Genomic DNA, 18,595 nt, shown 5'->3' on the forward strand with positions numbered 1-18,595 from the left:
AAGTTGGAACAGGCGGTGCTGACAGAAACACCCTAGCGTTCCTGTATACAACTCCCGAAGGAACCTTAAAGCGCCTGAGAATGTGGCGGCATCTCATATAGCTTATAGTAACCAACACCGTCGCCTATAGGGTGGTTGTAGTAGTAGTAGTAGTAGTAGTAGTAGTAGTAGTAGTAGTAGTAGTAGTAGTTGTTGTTTTTGCTGTTGTCGTTGATGATATGAGCATTACCTTTGAAACGGGGTGGCGGCACACGCCACCAACCATGCCACCAAGCTTTCCGAGTTCATGGTGGCTAAGGCCATGGACCCAGGACCTTTGCTCTGGAAATGTTTGACTATCCAGTTGGCTGAGCACTAAGCGGCTGACATTAGACAATGAAGTGAGTGTAGTTGCAAAGAAGTGCCGGATTGTTTCTTCCCAGTTGCAGTGGTGGCATAGGGAGGAGTCAGCCATTCCGATGAGGAAGAAGTGCAAATTTGTGAAGGCTACATCCCCGCTCAAACGTCCTTCCTAAAATCAATTGGCCTGAGAAAACGCTTACGGACACCCTTGTGTCTCTATAATTTGCTCATGAATACTTTCTTTTTTCCCTCTTCTACTTTATTCCACTTCATTCATCCTCTTCCACTCCTTCGTGCAGGGTAGCAAACCACACGTCCGTCTTCTTAACCTCCCTGCCTTTTCTTGCTCTTTTTCTCATGCCTTTAAGCTATATGTGGTGCGGCCGGGAGAGCGGCGCTACCGCGTGTAGGTAATGGTAACGAAATCGCGTGTTAACATCGGAAAAACGCGAGGAGGGTGACATACAGCGCTTACATGTTTAAAAGGTGGTTATTATCTCAATAAGAAAATAGTTATGCAGATTCCAGATACAGTGGGAATCAACGTTACGCGAAGCATTCTGGAAGTAGTTGGCTGTTCAGCACTGTTCGGCAAAGCGTTACCAGATGGACGAAAATATTTGTGCAAGTCGAGCAATTGTTTGTGTGTCGCTCGTGTGCGTCAACGACAGCAGCAGGGATCCGACGATAGTATGACGGAAACGGTGATAGCATACCACGACTAATTTATTCATTTATACCAATCTGGGGTGAAATTCCCTGGGCGAAATCTTTTCTTCGGTTTCTTTCAAACTAATAAACACAAGTGACTTGCATTATAGTTTACAGTGGACTGTACTATGCGGTAAGGAAACGTACTTCGTACTAGATTATTCTACATAACATTGGCGATATAGAACCTTTGCCCAAGCCGGAAAAACATGATGGTTCTCAGTAACGCCTTGAACTTCAGGAAAACAGACAAGGAACGTATTGTAACCGTATCAGCGGTTTGACGGGACAGGACAGATTCTCTGTCAGACGTATTGGATAGACGTACTGTCACCCCCCCCCCCTCCACACACACACATGCGTGTCTGTTGAAAGGTTGACAGAAGCAACTAAAGTGAGAAAATAGTAAAGATACAATGTTAGCGTTCCTCGTTAACTGGAGAGGTTTGCCTGGCGACAGACTTGACATGCTACTCCAGGTGTAATGGAGGATGGGGCATGAAAGCAAGAGATAGATAGATAGATAGATAGATAGATAGATAGATAGATAGATAGATAGATAGATAGATAGATAGATAGGTAGATAGATAGATAGATAGATAGATAGATAGATAGATAGATAGATAGATAGATAGATAGATAGATAGATAGATAGATAGAGTGTGAGAGAGAGAGATAGGGAGAAAAGAAAGGACACACAGTCACACATGCGCAACTCCCTACCACACGAACTAGGGAACACATCCAACGGGGAGCACCATGAACTGAAAGAAGTGGTAGTTGAGGCTATGAAAACACCAATTAATTGTTAATAGTGTGAACACCAACCGTTGTTAATGCGCAAGGATATATATATATTTTTTTGACGAGTACCCCAGCAAACTTTGTCACGCGAGAAGTGTAGTGCCTTGTATCGGCACAAAAAAGCGCAATTTGCAAAGTTGACGTTTAACCGTTATAATTGTGTAAATTTAGATGATCGGTAGCTTTATAAGGGACAAGGAACAATTGAAACAAAAGAAACGTCTAAATTGATGAGAGAAAACAGTTCTTGTCAGGCCGCCTCGAAGGCTTACTTTTCCGCATTACAAGTGTGTGTGCAAAAAAACCTGCTGTGGGGCTGGCGAGATTAAAATAAGGATAACTGATTGGTTCTTGCAAAATAATAATAATAATAATAATAATAATAATAATAATAATAATAATAATAATAATAATAATAATAATAATAATAATAATACACGATTGGCGGCGCTAAAACAAAATGGTGACGTCTTCGTCGCCGCAACAAGGTGGTAACAAAAAGGGAACAAGAGAAAATAAAATAAAATAAAGGGAAAAAGCAGCTGTGGTGAAAGCGGTTGTGACGGCATTCCGGCTCAGGTGACACTTTCACTTCGGAGGGGCCACGCAACCTTCCTGCCAACTCATCAACACACCTTTCAGTACACGCATTTCATTTCTTGTAGCAATTGCTACTTTTGGGTGGATGTGTCATTTTCCCTTCATTAATTACTTCCCTCCACCTTGCGGCTTTCCGCAGAACTATTGCGCGAAACTGCTGCCTTTGATTCGAGTTGTCGATAAATTCGACTTCACCCTGCCATCTGCTAGCCGCCTGGTTCGCTCATATGGTAGAGGGGCTGCCCCGGAATGGCGATGGTCCCGGGTTCGAGTCCCGGACCATAATGAATTTTTCTTCAACTACGAGGCATTTCTTTCGATAAAACCGTATGGGTTTCCTTTGTCGCAAATGCTACGTTTGGGTGGATGCCTCATTTTCCCTTCATTAAGCGAAAAGCAAGCAAGCGATATAGCAAACGAGCCAAAGAGTGCTTGCGCATTAATAGAAAATTCTTGTAGCATTTTTTTCCAATATGCATCGATCCATAAACCGAATAAATTATTTATTATAGTCCTCTGGCAGCTAAACTGTGCACCCGGCCGGACGAAAAAAAATATAAAAAAATAAAAGCGCACCTAAAAAACCATAAAATGTAGGCCATAAATTTTCCACAGAAAAAAGGCAATGTGTTATCGTTTTGTTCGCAGCTGTGCATGTGTATAATGTACATGAAACATAGTTAAAGACTGTAGTATATAGAAGCAACGAAAGGCTCGACAAATAGGTACACGTGCTCGCTGTCGCAGTCAACGTCAGCGACCTTTTGAGACGGCGGCCTGTCCCTCTTTTTCCGCCCCTTGTTTCTTTTTATTCCTGCCCGTTTCAAAGTAGCACCAGCTGCGACTGCGGCACCGGCTGCAGCCGAAGCTCGAAGCCGCCGCGTAGACCACGTGACGCGGCAGGGACGTGCCAGACGCGAGGCCCTTTAGCGTCGCTGAACGGTTGGAGGGCGCTGGGAAACGAACAGCGAGGCCTTCCCGCGTCGGCGGCTTTGGTCGCGTTAGCGGCGGCCACGTTGTAGTAAGTACAGAACCCGGTCTTTCCATCTCTCGCTCCTTTTTTGCTCGCTGCTAATGGCTCTGCCGGTGCTTTCTAACACATTTGGCGGCTGCGGTGTTTATGAAATCGCGACAGCTTTGGCTTGACGTTGTGGCAGCCCTGTAGCCCATGCTCGCCGAGACAGGCGGAAGAAGCATGCGTGCGTCTGCCGAGCGCCGTTCGGAATCCTGCTGGATGCGACGACTTGCCATTCAAGCGCCCAGATTATGGGGCGATCAATTAGTATTTCGTGACGCGATGAATTGGGTAAGCCAGCGTTACAGTGTTGGGAAAACGCTGCACAGTCACATGATACAGAGCAGTATACGCCGTGAAATAATCTGCAGTGGGAAAAAGTGAATAGGGGTGCAAATCGATATATAATTCACATCTTTACGCCCTTTTTTTGCTCTGAGAGTGCGAGCTGTAGAATGATTAACACCTTTATTCGCTTTTAAAGGTGTACATTATGTTAGTTACAGTGTAGTTGGCGGAGGTAGTTAAAGGGGCCGACTTTAACGCTGTGGCTTAATATTACAGATCTGCCGATTAACTGCAAAGGAAGCTAGTTCTTGTGGGTGCCGGGACGCTTGGCTTGCTTTTTGTTTTTATTTTAGTTTTCTGTGTGTTTTATGGCAAGAGAAGCTCGGACCCTTATGGATCTCGCTATTATCGGCGGGATTAGATAGTTTCATTTTTGCTTGGTACGTGATACATTACAGCCATGCGTTACATAGTGGGTCCTCTGACATGCACGTCGTACACCGCGAATTACAGTGGCGGTTACTACCAGTAACCGTAATAGGAACGCTAACCATGATTAGGTAGCAACATGGCAGGGCACCCGTGCATCCTATAGACCGCCCGCTTCGATCCGAATTCGCGCTTGTTGCTGGCTCTCCGCCTGACAGCAAGTAATTATTGGCAAGTTCGTCATCGCTAAGTCTCATCTCATACTGAGGACAGCGCATTAGGTATGTTTTGCCGTTATTATTGGGATGAGCCGTTTGTTTTGACGCTGCTCGGACTACAGAGGTGGTGCCGGGCCGTTAAAGTGGTTTGATTTCTAGTAGGCAGAAGGCACCACAGCATCAACTTTGGCAATGCATTGAAGATGCGGAACGCTATAAAGACGGGATTGTTCACTGGCTAATTAATTTGCTACCTTGCTCTTGCATGGTACATGACGATAGCGAGCAGACGCCAAGTAGACGCCGAGCCGACGCTGCGGCGAAGGTGATTTACAAAGGCGTTCGTCCTTACCGCTTGCTAAATCGAGGTGGCAAGGTTACAGAAGGCAAAGCGTACAGGTGAAGCGAAGCACGACTGCCGCACGCATATAAACGCAGCTTATCGTTACGGCTTTAAATAAGTTTTTTACGTCAATCCACCAACCACGGAGCATGTACCGACAGTTTGGCAAGCAGACCTGCGCAGACGACGCGGCGCGGGGGAACACATATCGAGGCGCACTCGGCCTTTTTTTTCGTTAAGAATTGGCGTAGCTTCCACAGTGCTGCAAGGAACTACTGAGATAGGTTACAGCATGGTACGTGATGACGGTGACGAGCAAACGCCAAATAGACGCTGAGCAGACGATGTGGTGAGCGTGAACAATAATAAGGGCGAAAAAAACAACAACATGATACTAGGGCGCTAAAAAGAAACACTCACGGTAGAAACACACGGATACACCGAGCTCCAAATATACCCACTCATTTAATTAAAAGAAAAGATGGGGCATGGTGCAATTGCTGCGCGCGTGCAACAAGAGATGTATGAGGGGACATTCAAGTATTATCTCCCCCGTTACTTAAAAAAGTGCATCTCAGTGTAGCATAAAACGTGACGGAGGTATCGCTCAACGAGCACTCTAGAGTGTAGCCGAAGCCCTTCATTTACGTGACGCTCTTGAAGTTTCCAGCATACCACGCGGAAGTGACAAGCTGTCTGCGTCGGTGTTGACTTTCGCTGATCGCGAGCTCCGTGTGGCTCGTGACCATCGCAGACCGCGTAATGACCAGGCGGTTGCCGAAGCAGGCAACGGGTAGGGTTAGTTCCTTCAAATCACTTTTGGGACCGCTGTTCCCGCGGAGAGCGGGCGCGTAAGCGCGCGGAGCTTTTTCGTATTTTGATGGTTGAGCGCAGGATGAGCACAATAAATAAATAACTAATAATAATTACGCTGTTACATAGCACACTGAAATCGACTGAATTGTATGTTTTGGGACACAACAGCTTTCCCACGAGAAGCCGCACCTTTAAATGAAAAGTACAAGAAATGCTTAATTATTCTTCTCCATATGCAGTTAGCTAGATAATTCGAAAACGGAAATTGCCCTGGTAGCGGAAGAGGGCTGGTGGCCAGACGCCGTAGGTATCATAACATTATACAATTTTTTTGTTACAGCTTGGCTCACGTTAGTAGGGTATGTGTATGTCGCCCTTTGGCCATCCCGGGCCCTTGCGCCGCTCAAAACCAGGCATCATTGCAGCCGTCTGCACTACCCGTGCAGATGGGCCGATTGTTGATTTTACTCTCAGCGAAATTAGGCAGTGAAACAACGAAATGTACCGAGATATCCTCACTGCAACAAAGGACTTCCAGCGCACAATTTATTTTTATTACAGCGAAACGTTTTATGCTCTATTTCCATGATTTTCGCGCGTCTAGTTAATTTCTCGCCGTCTAAAGTAGGTCGTTGACAGATATGGAGAGATGGGGGGATGGGGGGGGGGGGGGGAGAGGGCTGTACCTAGCTATAGACTTTTGCGCAATACCGACAGCCCTGTGCGTTCATTGGGTTACCGCTAGCACCGTGAACCTAGAGACGCGGGCGAGCATGGGTAGCGATTAGAAAGCTTGTGGGCCGCAGGTGCTTTGCTACGGGTCTGAGAGTTTGATACGAGTGCTGTTCTGACGTACACATAGCGTTTGCGCTGTATGAACACGACCATGCGTGCGCAAGCTTGCATACCCGTATGGAAATAGGCGAAATATCTTCACATGCTCCGGCCCTTGCATCAAAAAGGCGTCGAGGGCTATACTACACTGTAGAATAATTTACACTAAGCGGAAGCAGCCACGAGGATAAGTAACGCAGGTAGCTCCGCAGCTTTGGTCGATTCTTAAGAAATTCCACATTCCATCAGAGCAATCAACACATAAAAGATGGAAGAAAGGCAAGAAACGCGACTTATTGCGATATTTTGTCTATAGCCCATTAGGGTGGCAATCCTGCCCGATCATCTAGCATTTAAGGCTGAAATGGCCCCACAAACACTTACAGTGTTCTGCCACCACGATTGGGTCAGCTTCTCTCTTTCAATGTCACTGGCGTGCCCATGCGCTCTCCGCATTTTTCTCTCGGACACCAAGAGGGCATTTTTCACTAACCACGCCTTTTTTTTCCCTTCGGCATGACCAGAATAAACAGTTGTGCTCATTATATACTATTTGAGGAAAACAAACAAACAAACAAACACACAAACAAACAAACAAACAAACAAACAAACAAACAAACAAACAAACAAACAAACAAACAAACAAACAAACAAACAAACAAACAAACAAACAAACGAACAAACAAACAAACAAACAAACCTGACACTGGGCGTGTGTCTCCTCCGAGAAAGCACCACATTTAAATCCCCACAATTAAAGGCGGAATAGTAGCAGCCGCGGTTGCCCGGCACATCATCGTTAGCTGAAGAAACGTGACCGCCTTCACCTGCACGGTTTTAGGCGAGTGACGCAGCTCGTTGCCGCGGTACTGTAGCTTATGAATATGTAAAAAGAGATAACGGACCATACGTGCGCTGCACAAGTTATACCTTCGGTATACTATGTGACTCACGAATAAAAGCGGCTGCATTTGACTGTTATCAGTATGAAATACGGGTGAATGCCGGCACGCACATGGTGTGGCTTAGTTCACAGGTGAAGTTCGGTGTATTGAACTCACTATTGAATGTTGCGCTCCTATTTAAACCTTATGGCTGGAAACGGTTCCAAGAAAGAGAGGGGGAAGAGTTTGATGATAGGAAATGCAGAGAGGCTGGCCTGAGGTACATTCCTGTAGCCAGTTACTCTCCGCTGGGAAAAACGGAAGAGGAAAAGAAATAGGAGTATGATGGGTAATGATGAAGACAGAACGAGAATGCAAAACATACAACGAACAATAAGGTCTACTCAAAGCCTGAAGTTCAGACCCGTACTTTCTTTAGAAAGTTAAATAGGGCCTGGGTGGCCTCAGAACTAGATTTAACGTCACACCAACGGCCTAAAATAACGCCATATGACAACGGTGGGACCTCGAGGCTGGCAAGACCATTAGTTAACTTCTGTCGCTTTTCCACGTACTGAGGGCAGTCACACAGCACATGTCCTATAATCTCGTACATATGGCTCAGCTCACAGTCTGGAGACTCAGTGCGTTGCATTAGGTGCACTTAGTCATACGTAAATAAACATTCCATTCTAAGTTTGTTCCGATGCCTGGCACAGCTGCGCTGAATTTTTGGTGCTGACCTAAATTTCATGTTAGGGTCGAATCTCCGGAATCGTCTGTGGACATATTACGGATGATCTCTGTGCTTTTTTGTCGCTTTTCAGATGATACTTGAGAGAAGGCAGTCGATGTTCGCTCTTGAAAAAGGAATTGCAAGAAGTGGCTCCGATTCTTCGAGTGCCTCTTTCGCTTTGGTTTCGGCCAGTTCGTGGCCATGGGCCCCACAGTAACTGGGAATCCGTTGACATGTAACGTGCTGGCCGTTCTCTTTCCCTAGAGTATATAGCTTGGCAGTTAGAGCCAGCACTCTGTAGGAGCTTTCTTTCATTTCGCATTGCTGAAGAAGGTCCATACTTGAGGAGGCTGTCGCGAAACACAGAGAACTGCCTCTCTGGTGGCCACTAGTTCTGTGGATGTTGTTGTCGTCCTGCTACGCAGACGGAATTGTAGAATGACTAGATGGGCAGGCCGAAATTTTCGATGTGCAGGAAATGTTCCGAAGACAAAGCACTGGCACCACGGCATGCAGCTGTGGGTCGGCATGTCGAATTTCAGTGAAAAAGCACTGCCGAAGCGGCACCATACGCACAAGCACGTGGTATGGTAGGTAACCTCCTATTAGAGCTTGTAGAGCTTGCCGTTGTCTATCTTTCACAATGGCGATTGAAAACCAAAGTTGCCATAGTGCGGCAAACGGTTGTAGGGTTTGCGTAAGTCACATACCCGAAGGCTGTGTCATTCGCGGTTACATGGGTAACATAGGTCACGTGGTGGTGTTTTGATGCCTTGTCATCTTGCCGAACGGGCACCTTACGGCTATGGTGCGAAACGTCTTGGAGAAGACTTGCTATCACTTTATCTCCCCCTGCCCTCTCTCCCCAGCGTAGGGTAGCAAACCGGATCTTCCCATCTGGTTAACCTCCCTGCCTTTCCCTTTCCCTCTGTCTCTTTTTCTCTCTCTCTCTCTTGGAGAAGATGAACGGTTTTGCAGCATTTATTTACCCGCTTCACGATTGATTCCATTCACATAGATTTCAACACGTGCGTTGGATCTGCATCATGTCTTTCCAGCCCTTCCCACTGCCAAGGAAGTACAGCGACAATGATGCTTGCGACATATGCCACGAGATCTGGATGAAATGTTCTTAAAAGATAAGGAAAAATATCGTTTACAGCGCACTTGATAGTGTCGGATCAGAGTGAGATTTCTTGCTGAAACGTGAACATGTGGCAGAGACTCGTCGCATATGAGATAACGCAAGTATACAGGGACATAATAACGGATTTTATTTGGGATACTCTCTGCACTCGGTAGAGCGATTCCGCTATTGAAATGTGGGCAGGGAGACGCCATGTGCTCGACAAATTACATTGATAAAATTAATCGTGAGGAATGTAATGAATAATATTTTAATTAACGAGAAGAAACGGGTTGACCGAGGGGCCCGCTGTGGGATCGTTCCCCACCTGCGGCAAGTTGTTTTTTCGTCCGCTTTCATTTCCATGAATTTATCGTTTCTTAATTTAATTTATTAGGCATAAGTAATTTCCTCTATGTTGTCCTTGGTGTCAGTGTTTGTTGGCTCCTTATCATATTTTAATTAGTGTGTTTGGAGCACGCATATTTCGTGCAACACGCATAATGTGATTTATTGAATAATTTTTCAGGTTTACCGTCCTGAAACAATACGTTGGCTATAAGAGAGCGTTGGGTAGTACTCAAAATTATTTTTCACCGCATATAGGGCTCTTTAGCGTGCATCAAAAGCACGGCCCACGAGCTGTTCTGGCATTCCGTCGCCACTGGAAAGCTACAGCAGACGCCAAAGAATCGAGCCCGCCACCTTGTGCTCGGGAGGAGAACGCCATTTTAGCCGAGCCACCACGGTGGTTAGGCAGGAAAATTTTAGGCGGTTTTTCAGGCCCACTCCATTGTAGCCAACTTATACAGCGCGTTGTGCGCAAGATCTGTACATGCATATATATATATATATATATATATATATATATATATATATATATATATATATATATATATATATATATATATATATATAAGTGCAGTTGCCGACATAATTGAAGAAATAATCTTCATGAGCCTATTTTTTTGTCCACTGCCAGGACGAAGGCCTCCCCCTGCAGTCTTCAGTTATCCCTGTCCTGCGCAATATGATTACAGCTTGTGCCTGCGAATTTCCTAATTTCATCACCACACCTTGTTTTCTGCCGTCGCCGACTGCGCTTGCCTTCTCATGGCACCCACTCTGTAACTCTATTGCTCCACCGGTCATCCATCCTGCGCATTACATGGCCCGCCCACCTACAATTTTTTTTCTCTTAATGTCAATTGGAATATCGGCTATCCCCATTTGCTCTCTGATCCACATCTCTCTCTTGCTGACTCTTGGCGTTACGCCTAACATTGTGCGTTCCGTCGCTCTTTGCGCGGTCCTCAACTTGTTCTCGAGCTTCTTTGTCAGTCTCCAGCTTTCTGCCCCGTATGTTAACACCGGTAGAATGCATTGGTTGTGCGCCTTTCTTTTCAATGACAATGGTAAGCTTCCAGCAAGAGCTGACAATGCCTGCCGTATGCGATTCAACCCATTTTTATTCTTATATGAATTTCCTTCTCGTGATCAGGGTCCCCTGTGAGTAATTGACCTGGATAAACGTACTCCTTCACGGACTCAAAAGGCTGACTGGAAATCTTGAACTCTTGTTCCCTTGCAAGTCTATTGGATATTATGTTTCTCTTCAGCACATTAATCCTCAACCCCACTCTTACACTTTCTCAGTTAAGGTCCTCAATCATTTGTTATAACTCGTTCCCAGTTTTGGTGAACAGGACAATGTCATCCGCAAACCGAAGGTTGCTGGTATGTTCGCTGTTGATCCTCACTCCTAAGCCTTTCCAGTTTAATTGCTTGAATACTTCTTCTAAGCATGCAATAAATAGCATCGGAGAGATTGTCTCTCCTTGTCTGACCCCTTTCTTAATAGTTAATTTTCTCTTTTACTTGTGGAGAATGAATGTATCTGTGAAATTTTTGTAGATAGTTCCTTGGATATTCACCCATGACTCCCGTACTCTTTGATTGCTCAATGCTTCCATAACAAATGGTATTTATACCTAATCAAACGCGTTTTCATTATCCATAAAAGCCATATAGAAAGGCTGATTGTAGACCGCAGATTTATCAATTACTTGATTGGTGACATGGATGTGAACCATTGTAGAAGGAAGCTATCCTGAAGCCAGTCTGTTTTCTTAGTTGATTGAAATTTGAGTTTGAGTTTGAGCTTGAGTTTATTGAACGGTACAGGGGGGGGGGTTACATATGGGGAAAGGTATACAGAAGCATGTTCCTTAGTGTGAACACTCCAATGGGACCTCTTAATAAAATATGGATAAAGGTAATAGAAAATAGCAGAAGACAAGTGTTCCCTAACGCTATTAGAAATTATCTTGATGAATACTTTATACAATACTGAAAGCAAGCTAATGGGCATATACTTATTCAGTTATTGCGTCTCTTCTTATGGATTAGCATAACCTTGGCATTGTTCCAGGTGTCTCGTACATTTGAAGTCGGCAGGCATTGCGTATAAAGGGCCGCAAGCTTTCCAAGCATAATATCTCCTTCATCTTTAATTAAATCGAATGTTATTCCATCTTATCGTGCCGCTTTTTCCCGGGACGCGTTTTGCAAGGCTCTTCTATCGTCATCGCTAGTTGTAGAAGGAGCCTCTTTATTCTGTTCATCACTACTTCTAATGAAGCTTGCGTGGCTGCTCTTGGTACTATACAGGTCAGTATAGAATTCTTCGGCTGCTTTTACTATATAGTCAAAGCTGCTGATGACGTTACCCTGCTTACCTTTCACTGCGTACATCTTGCCCTGTCCTATGCCAAGTGTTCTCACTGATTTCATACTGCCCCCATTTTTTCTGCTTCCTCAATTCTTCCAACGTTTTAAATTATAATATCGCTGATTTTCTTCTTGTTTATCAGCTTTGACAATGTAGCGGATTGTGTATGATCTCTTGAGTGAGACACTTTTATGCTTGCTCCTTCATTCATTAGGTCCTTTGTTAATTGGGAGAGCTTGCCTACTTGTTGCCTTGGTGCCTATCCTCCCACTTCAACTGCTGCTTCTGAAATCAACTTAGTTAAGGTTTTATTCATTACCTCTATATAATCTTCATCTCTCTGTTCTAAAGCTCCATATTTGTTTGCAAGGACCAGCCTGAATTTCTTTGTTTTGACCTTTAATGCGTTTAGGTTGTCCTGTTTCTTGATCACTAATCTTGCTCTTTCTCTCTTCAAACTGAAAACATTCTAAGAGCTCACTAACCTATGGTTGCTGCCCTTTGCCCCACCAAACACTCCTGCATTCTGCACTATATTGGGAACGACAGAGAGTATGAAATTTATTACGTTTCTTGTTTCTTGATTAGGGGTTCTCCAGGTCCACTTCATGTTATTGAGTTTCTTGTAAAAGTGGTTCCTTATTCGTAGTTTATTTCTTTCCGCGAATTCTACCAACACATCTCCTCTACTATTCATAGAATCGATGCCGTAGCTACCATTTTCTTGTTCCCCAGCCCTGTATAAGCATCACGAGTTCTTCTATCGTCACAAAGGCCAATATTATCCCAGCCAATGTCTGATAATTCTTCAAAGAATTATCATCTTCACTCGGGAGGGTTCGTGTGTTGAATGTTGCCAGGTTCAGTTTCCACTGGCGCACTGTCCGGATCCAGAGATACTTAGCACCCCCTGCCGCGTCACAGGTGTGACCACCACCTTGTCCAGGTGCTCCGCAGCCGCTGAGGATTTAGGGCCACGGGTTAATTGTAAGAGTAATGAGAGAGGCAGAGGCCGAATACTGCACCAGGACGGCCAGTAATGTTCTGGTGAAGGAGTGCTACACGGAATTATTCCGTCCAAACTCGGCATTTAACGCGCTCTGCAAAAGCTGTGTGAATGAGCGCGGTTCGCGTGTCTATGGTCATTAACTTGGCATTATGCCGGCTGGCGCCAACGACCGCTTTAACCTTGTCGAGGCTGTCGTTCCTTCAGGTTGAGTACTGACAGGTGAAGGCCATAGGCGGGCATGAGAATACCACCGAAAAAACACGCAACTTGTGTGTATGCTATACCAACATATTGAATAATATTTACGCACACTAAGCTCCTCAAAAAGGCTGAGAAGCTAATTATTTTTGCAAAATTTTTACGCTCTTTGGCTAGTGGCGGAACTATTCTCCTCACAGTAAACGTTTTGCATTTTTAAGGGTACTAAAATTATGGTAAAGGGAGTTATTTGTGTTTACACCATCAGTTACGCCTGTTAAGAACCCATTTAACTCGCAACGTTCCTTAAAAACGTGTGGAGAGAACACCACTACAATATAAAAACCGGCAGATCCCACGCCTTGTGGGAATCGATGTAATGAGAAGCAGTGTGCGGGGAGCCTATGAAGTTATCGAAACGACCATGAGAGCACCAAGACGTAGGGGGCTGTTTTATGACCTACATGAGACGCATGTCATGACGTATCATTTATGTTCGTCGTACACTTTTGTCATACTATGCCAATTATGGTGCATACCAAGACCTAGGCGGCTGTTTCGTGACCTACATAACACGCATGTCATGACATTCATGCAATGACCTATCATTTATGTTCATCGGCGCCCTTCTCATACTACGACAATTTTTGTACATACCAAGTTAACGAAACGACCATGAGAGCACCAAGACGTAGGCGGCTAGTTCATGACACGCATGTCATGACCGATCATTTATGTTCGTCATACACTCTTGTCATACTGTGCCAGTTATGGTGCATATCAAGCTAACGAAATGGCCATTTGAACAGCTTAGGCGCATGGCTAGAAAGTACGAAACACTTGCAGCATATGGAAGTACTACTCAACATCTTACTAGACCACGGCTAGGTTAACAAGAAAGCCATTATCACTGCGCGTCCACGAAGAGGAAAAGCAAAATAAACGAATATCGCGTGCACTTCGGGATGAAAATGCGCAGTGTAAGACACGGATGAGATATGACACTCGAACACTTTTGTGAGGCGCTGAATAAGGTCACTGGTCACCGTTTATACAGGACAGTGACGAAGCACTGGGAGAGCGCACCTTTGTTTAACCGGAACCAAGAAACAACTCGGCGACGGGAAGGAAAGGAGTCATTCGCTGCAGCTGAGTCCACTGGTGCGCCAGGAAGGAAAGAAAGAAATAAAAGAAAGAAAGCAAGGAAAGACGGCAAAACACGCCCAGCACGGATAGTGTCGCTGCTGCTGGGGGCACGTTAACAGGCGCTGATGGATGCAAGGGCTCATAATGCATAGGCGACAACATCATGCCCTGGGCTAACGAGAGTCGGGTCGCGTCTTCCGTGAAAACCGGAGAGAGAATAGGCTCCGGTGACGCACAACAATGGCCCGTCTGAGCAGTTACGCACAAGGGTTACGCAGCGAGTAGTCAGCGCCGCGCGTAAATTCAGGAGGGTCGGAGTTGGTGTGCCTATAGACCGTTTCATCGGGCGAGGAGGATAGGGCGCGCGCAGAGCCTTTCCTCCTCTCTGGCTTGGGCGATCCGGCGCGGCGCTGCTTGGAAGTATTGCTGTCGCGTGCTGCGGAACGATTTCGAGATGTTTTAGATGGTACTTTGTGAAATTTACGCCATGTCCGTTGATATAAGGTCGTCAGGGAAGCCTTTCGGTGGACCGGTAACTACAGTAGGCGGAAATATCTCTTGGGGGCGCAAAAATGTGACGCGCTTTATCAGCCGCGGTGTGTGTATGTGTTGTGAATTATTTTGCTTATATCGGTTTTAATTCAACAAAGAAAACCGGTGTCTCTGTATTAGCAGCATGAAATGGTAAATCTGCTCACTATCTGATCGCTTGGCGTAGGGAGTAAAACATAAAGCATAAGAGCACATGCTCGTGCACGGCCAACCTAAGGCAACCACGAAACATCTAAGCGGCAGGCGCTATCAAATATTTGTGATGCACCGACATCGTTCTCGCGCATTTCAAGTCTAGTAGGCTTCAAATTACCATATGTCTACGTTAGCCTTCCTGCATGAGGCCGATGGCGCTGCTCAACACAGCGATCACTGCGGTTGGTGAACCAGCACGATACATATGTAAGCTGTGCGCTTCGGCATTGCCTTTTTGGCCTGCATACAGCCATAATATATGAGAGGGATCGCATAAAAAGAATGCGATGCCTATTTTTGAGGACAAAGTTTCCGTAATACGTGCGAGTGCGTCGTAGAGAACGGAAACAACACAACCGAAAAAAAAATTCGGTTGTCATCCTCTTTCTCAAAAAAGCAAGATAAAACGGGCTAACGATGCAGTAGGACCTCGCATAGTCACGCCGCACAACGTTTATAAATAAATAACCGCTGATGCCGTATGCTTGGAGCATGCGGTATATAGAACAAAGATATATGTAATCCAGCACCTACCACTGCTTAGGACGCTCGCGCAGTTCGTAAACAGTCCCTTTGCTGGACAAGCTTAATTCAGACTGTGAGGTATGCTGCTATTACTTGCCAAAACTATTTTATTCAAGGGCGGAAACCTCATCCATCGAACCAAGTAGTCACGCAATGTAACCTGCAGCGAACAGTTTGAACGCTTGTCAAAGTATAACAGCACAACTCCTATCGTAGCAGAACGGTACCCGCGCTGTTACGATCGTCGCGTATGTTTCATGGCTCCTAAACCGCAGCTTAGAAATAGAGGATAATACTGCAATAAGGTCACATTGGTGATTGGAACATTCATAAATACACAATTGATCTCCGAGGCTGATTGTAGGCTCAAATATGCGCGCACACGTCGCGCTGCGTGTTCCGTCCACCTCAACGCCAGCAGAAATTCCGGCCATGACGCCTTAAACCACTTTAGCACGTCTCACAGAACCGTTTACCACGTAGAAAACGCGCGTCATACTAAACAGACCGCACGACCGCGAAAACAAACGCCAGAACCTACCGCCGAGCGTATACCTGCCATGCAAAAAACCGCTTTCACCCAAGCCAGTATGGCGCTGCTCATAGGCGGCGCCACTGCGTTCACAATATGGCGGCGCCTACGAAAAAACGGTCTATATGGAGGGCGTATTTGCGTGCTCGCGGGAGCCCGGCCTTCTTCAAGGCCGCGTATTATGCTTATTTTGTTCGTGACCAGCGTAGCTGACCGGTTGCTGGAACCTAAACCTATTGTAGTGTTACAGCAGTGGACGCGTTTTGTGACAGCATCGTTGGCCCACTTCGCGGCGTGGCCGCTCTCGCGTGAACAGCGACCTTCGAGCAAGAAGCGTGGAGACTCCTGGTAAAATCAGGATCAACGATAACGCTTACTATCCTTTCGGCCTTCCTGTACGCAACTACCCGGCCCTCGATGCACACAGGGCAGAGGGACATTGGCTTGCGTTTAAACGCCACTTAAGGTACATTTTCGCGTAGACATAGTGAAACCTTGTCGGTGAACGTACGAAGATGTTAAAGAATCTACTTTTTAAATTCTTGTGCGCACTTGTGGCCGTGTCACGCTGAAAGCCCCCGTACATATGTCACGTGGTTAGAGAAAAATATTAGCCACCTATGGTAGTGTTGTGTTGATAGTGGCGAGCTTGACCAGAATCAGATTGAAAAACGTAGGGCTCAACACTCCTCCTTGAAGGACCCCACGCTTGGGAATATGCCTAGCTATGGGACCATTCTCAGTAAAAACGAAGATAGATCTCCTCGAAGGGTAGCTTCTAGCCTCTCGAAACACGTCGCTTCCAATTTCAGCATTGTTAAGAGCTTCGAGAATGTGTTCGTGGGCTGCTGGGTTACGTTGTAATAAGACACTTTTCGCCTCTAAGGGCAGTGCCACCAAGACATGCTTCACAAATTTTTGCAGTTATACTGAACTTGCTTTTTGTGCCGTAGAGACGCTTGAGCTAATTCGATGACTGTCGCGTCCAATATGTAATGATATGCAAAAGACCATAAACTAGCTTTCCTACAGAGCTAACTTTCCCTGACCAAAATGGCCGCGTTCTTGCTAGTAGCAAACTTTATGCTGATAAAGACCTTTTGAAACTTTCGACGGTGCGACGAACCAACGGTGACAGGAATGATGTCGGTGACCCACATACCGATAACTCAAGTGCAATTCTAGCCCGAGGTCCGCCATCATGGTTGCGTCATGGAAGGCGTGTGGAGAAGCACACTTGCAGGTTTTCCATATCGTATATTGCAAGAGCACAGCCTGCCTGAGGAGGCAGCGCTGGGTTTCGTAACGAAGACAAAATAACAGCTGGCGCTCTGTATTCTGCTCGCATCCCCAGCAGCTGTACGTTAGTCTTGTTGTTTACGCCGGCTTAGTAATAGAATGAATCAATAAGCGCTTGAAGTAACAGCCGTCTCATAGAAGAAAACAAGCTTCCTTCAGATTGAATCTCCAAATTTGCGCAACTCTGCTGTACCTCTCATAACGAGCGTCGCCGATTCGTGACGCAACGAAGTGTACGAGTTCCAGCTCGGAGGACAAAGGTCGAGATCATGTAGATGGCCATGAGCGGCTATAGATACCTCCGCCTTTGTTCGGCGCACTGGTGGAACTTGGAGGGAAACCAAGCCAGAGGCGGGCAGTATAGTGTGAGACCACGTACGGTCTCAGCCTTGACAATCGATGTCTTGTTTACAGCTTAATCCGCACGCGAGAAGCTGGCGGAGAAGTGCGCGCGTATAATTATGTGATTGGACATATGCCAGCCTTATTTTTTTTTTACCTAACCTTGGCACTTGCTTTCCCCTGCTGCGACGCTAACCAGGCGACTCGTTATGCACAACTGCTCAACGTGCGGACCTTGATATGGGTGCCTCCATGTGGTTAAAAGGAGATGTCTGATCCTGCTTCAGGCTGCTCATGCCCATAATGTCAGATAATAATAGCCACGTGCGCCGTGCAGCCACAATTAGCTGGCTGTTGTTAACTGAGGGTCTCTTAGAGTTCAGAGGAAAAATTGCGTCTAAATGCGCGATAATGAATGACTGGGCTTTTTCTGGCTGCGCATGTCGTTTATTTTTCAAGTTTGTCTGGCTCAAAGGAGGCGGTTAAATTTTGCAATACCTTTAAATAGAACGTTGAGATATGGCCATGATACTCCTTGAAAAATTGAAAAAGTAGTACATTCTATTATGAAGATTTCGAGCTGGTGGGCTTGTAGCTTTCTATTTAAAAAAAAAAGAAGGATGCCAAAATTCTATAAACTACACGCAACTCAGTCAAAAGTTGACAATATTGATACGTTATAGCATCGTCAATAGCCAATTACCAGTCGTCGTCTCTTAAATCTGAGATAACTGACGCAACCACATCGCGATGCGCTAATTTTGACCACTTTGCACGTTTAAAGAAATATATAGCTATAAAGTATAGGTGTATGCTTTCTTTACGAAGTCTAATAGCTATTGGCACGCGTTGTGCCAGCATTGGCACAACGCGTGTTGTGCCAATGAATCTTTTAGTTGTGAGTCAGCGCTTTGTTTGCG

The 18,595-nt window shown here is 45.6% G+C and overlaps 1 protein-coding gene across 1 annotated transcript in view; it reads left to right on the plus strand.

Moving 5' to 3' along the window:
* Positions 1–3,396: 3,396 nt before the first annotated feature.
* The window catches only part of LOC126525042 (scoloptoxin SSD14-like), a 42,186-nt gene continuing 26,987 nt past the window's right edge, over positions 3,397–18,595 (plus strand). The window contains exon 1 of the mRNA XM_055067494.1: positions 3,397–3,478. The gene's annotated coding sequence lies outside the window, so the exon portion shown is untranslated. The remainder of the gene's footprint in view (positions 3,479–18,595) is intronic.

The sequence above is a fragment of the Dermacentor andersoni genome, chromosome 3 (genome assembly GCF_023375885.2).
Source record: "Dermacentor andersoni chromosome 3, qqDerAnde1_hic_scaffold, whole genome shotgun sequence".
Taxonomy (NCBI): Eukaryota; Metazoa; Arthropoda; class Arachnida; order Ixodida; family Ixodidae; genus Dermacentor; species Dermacentor andersoni.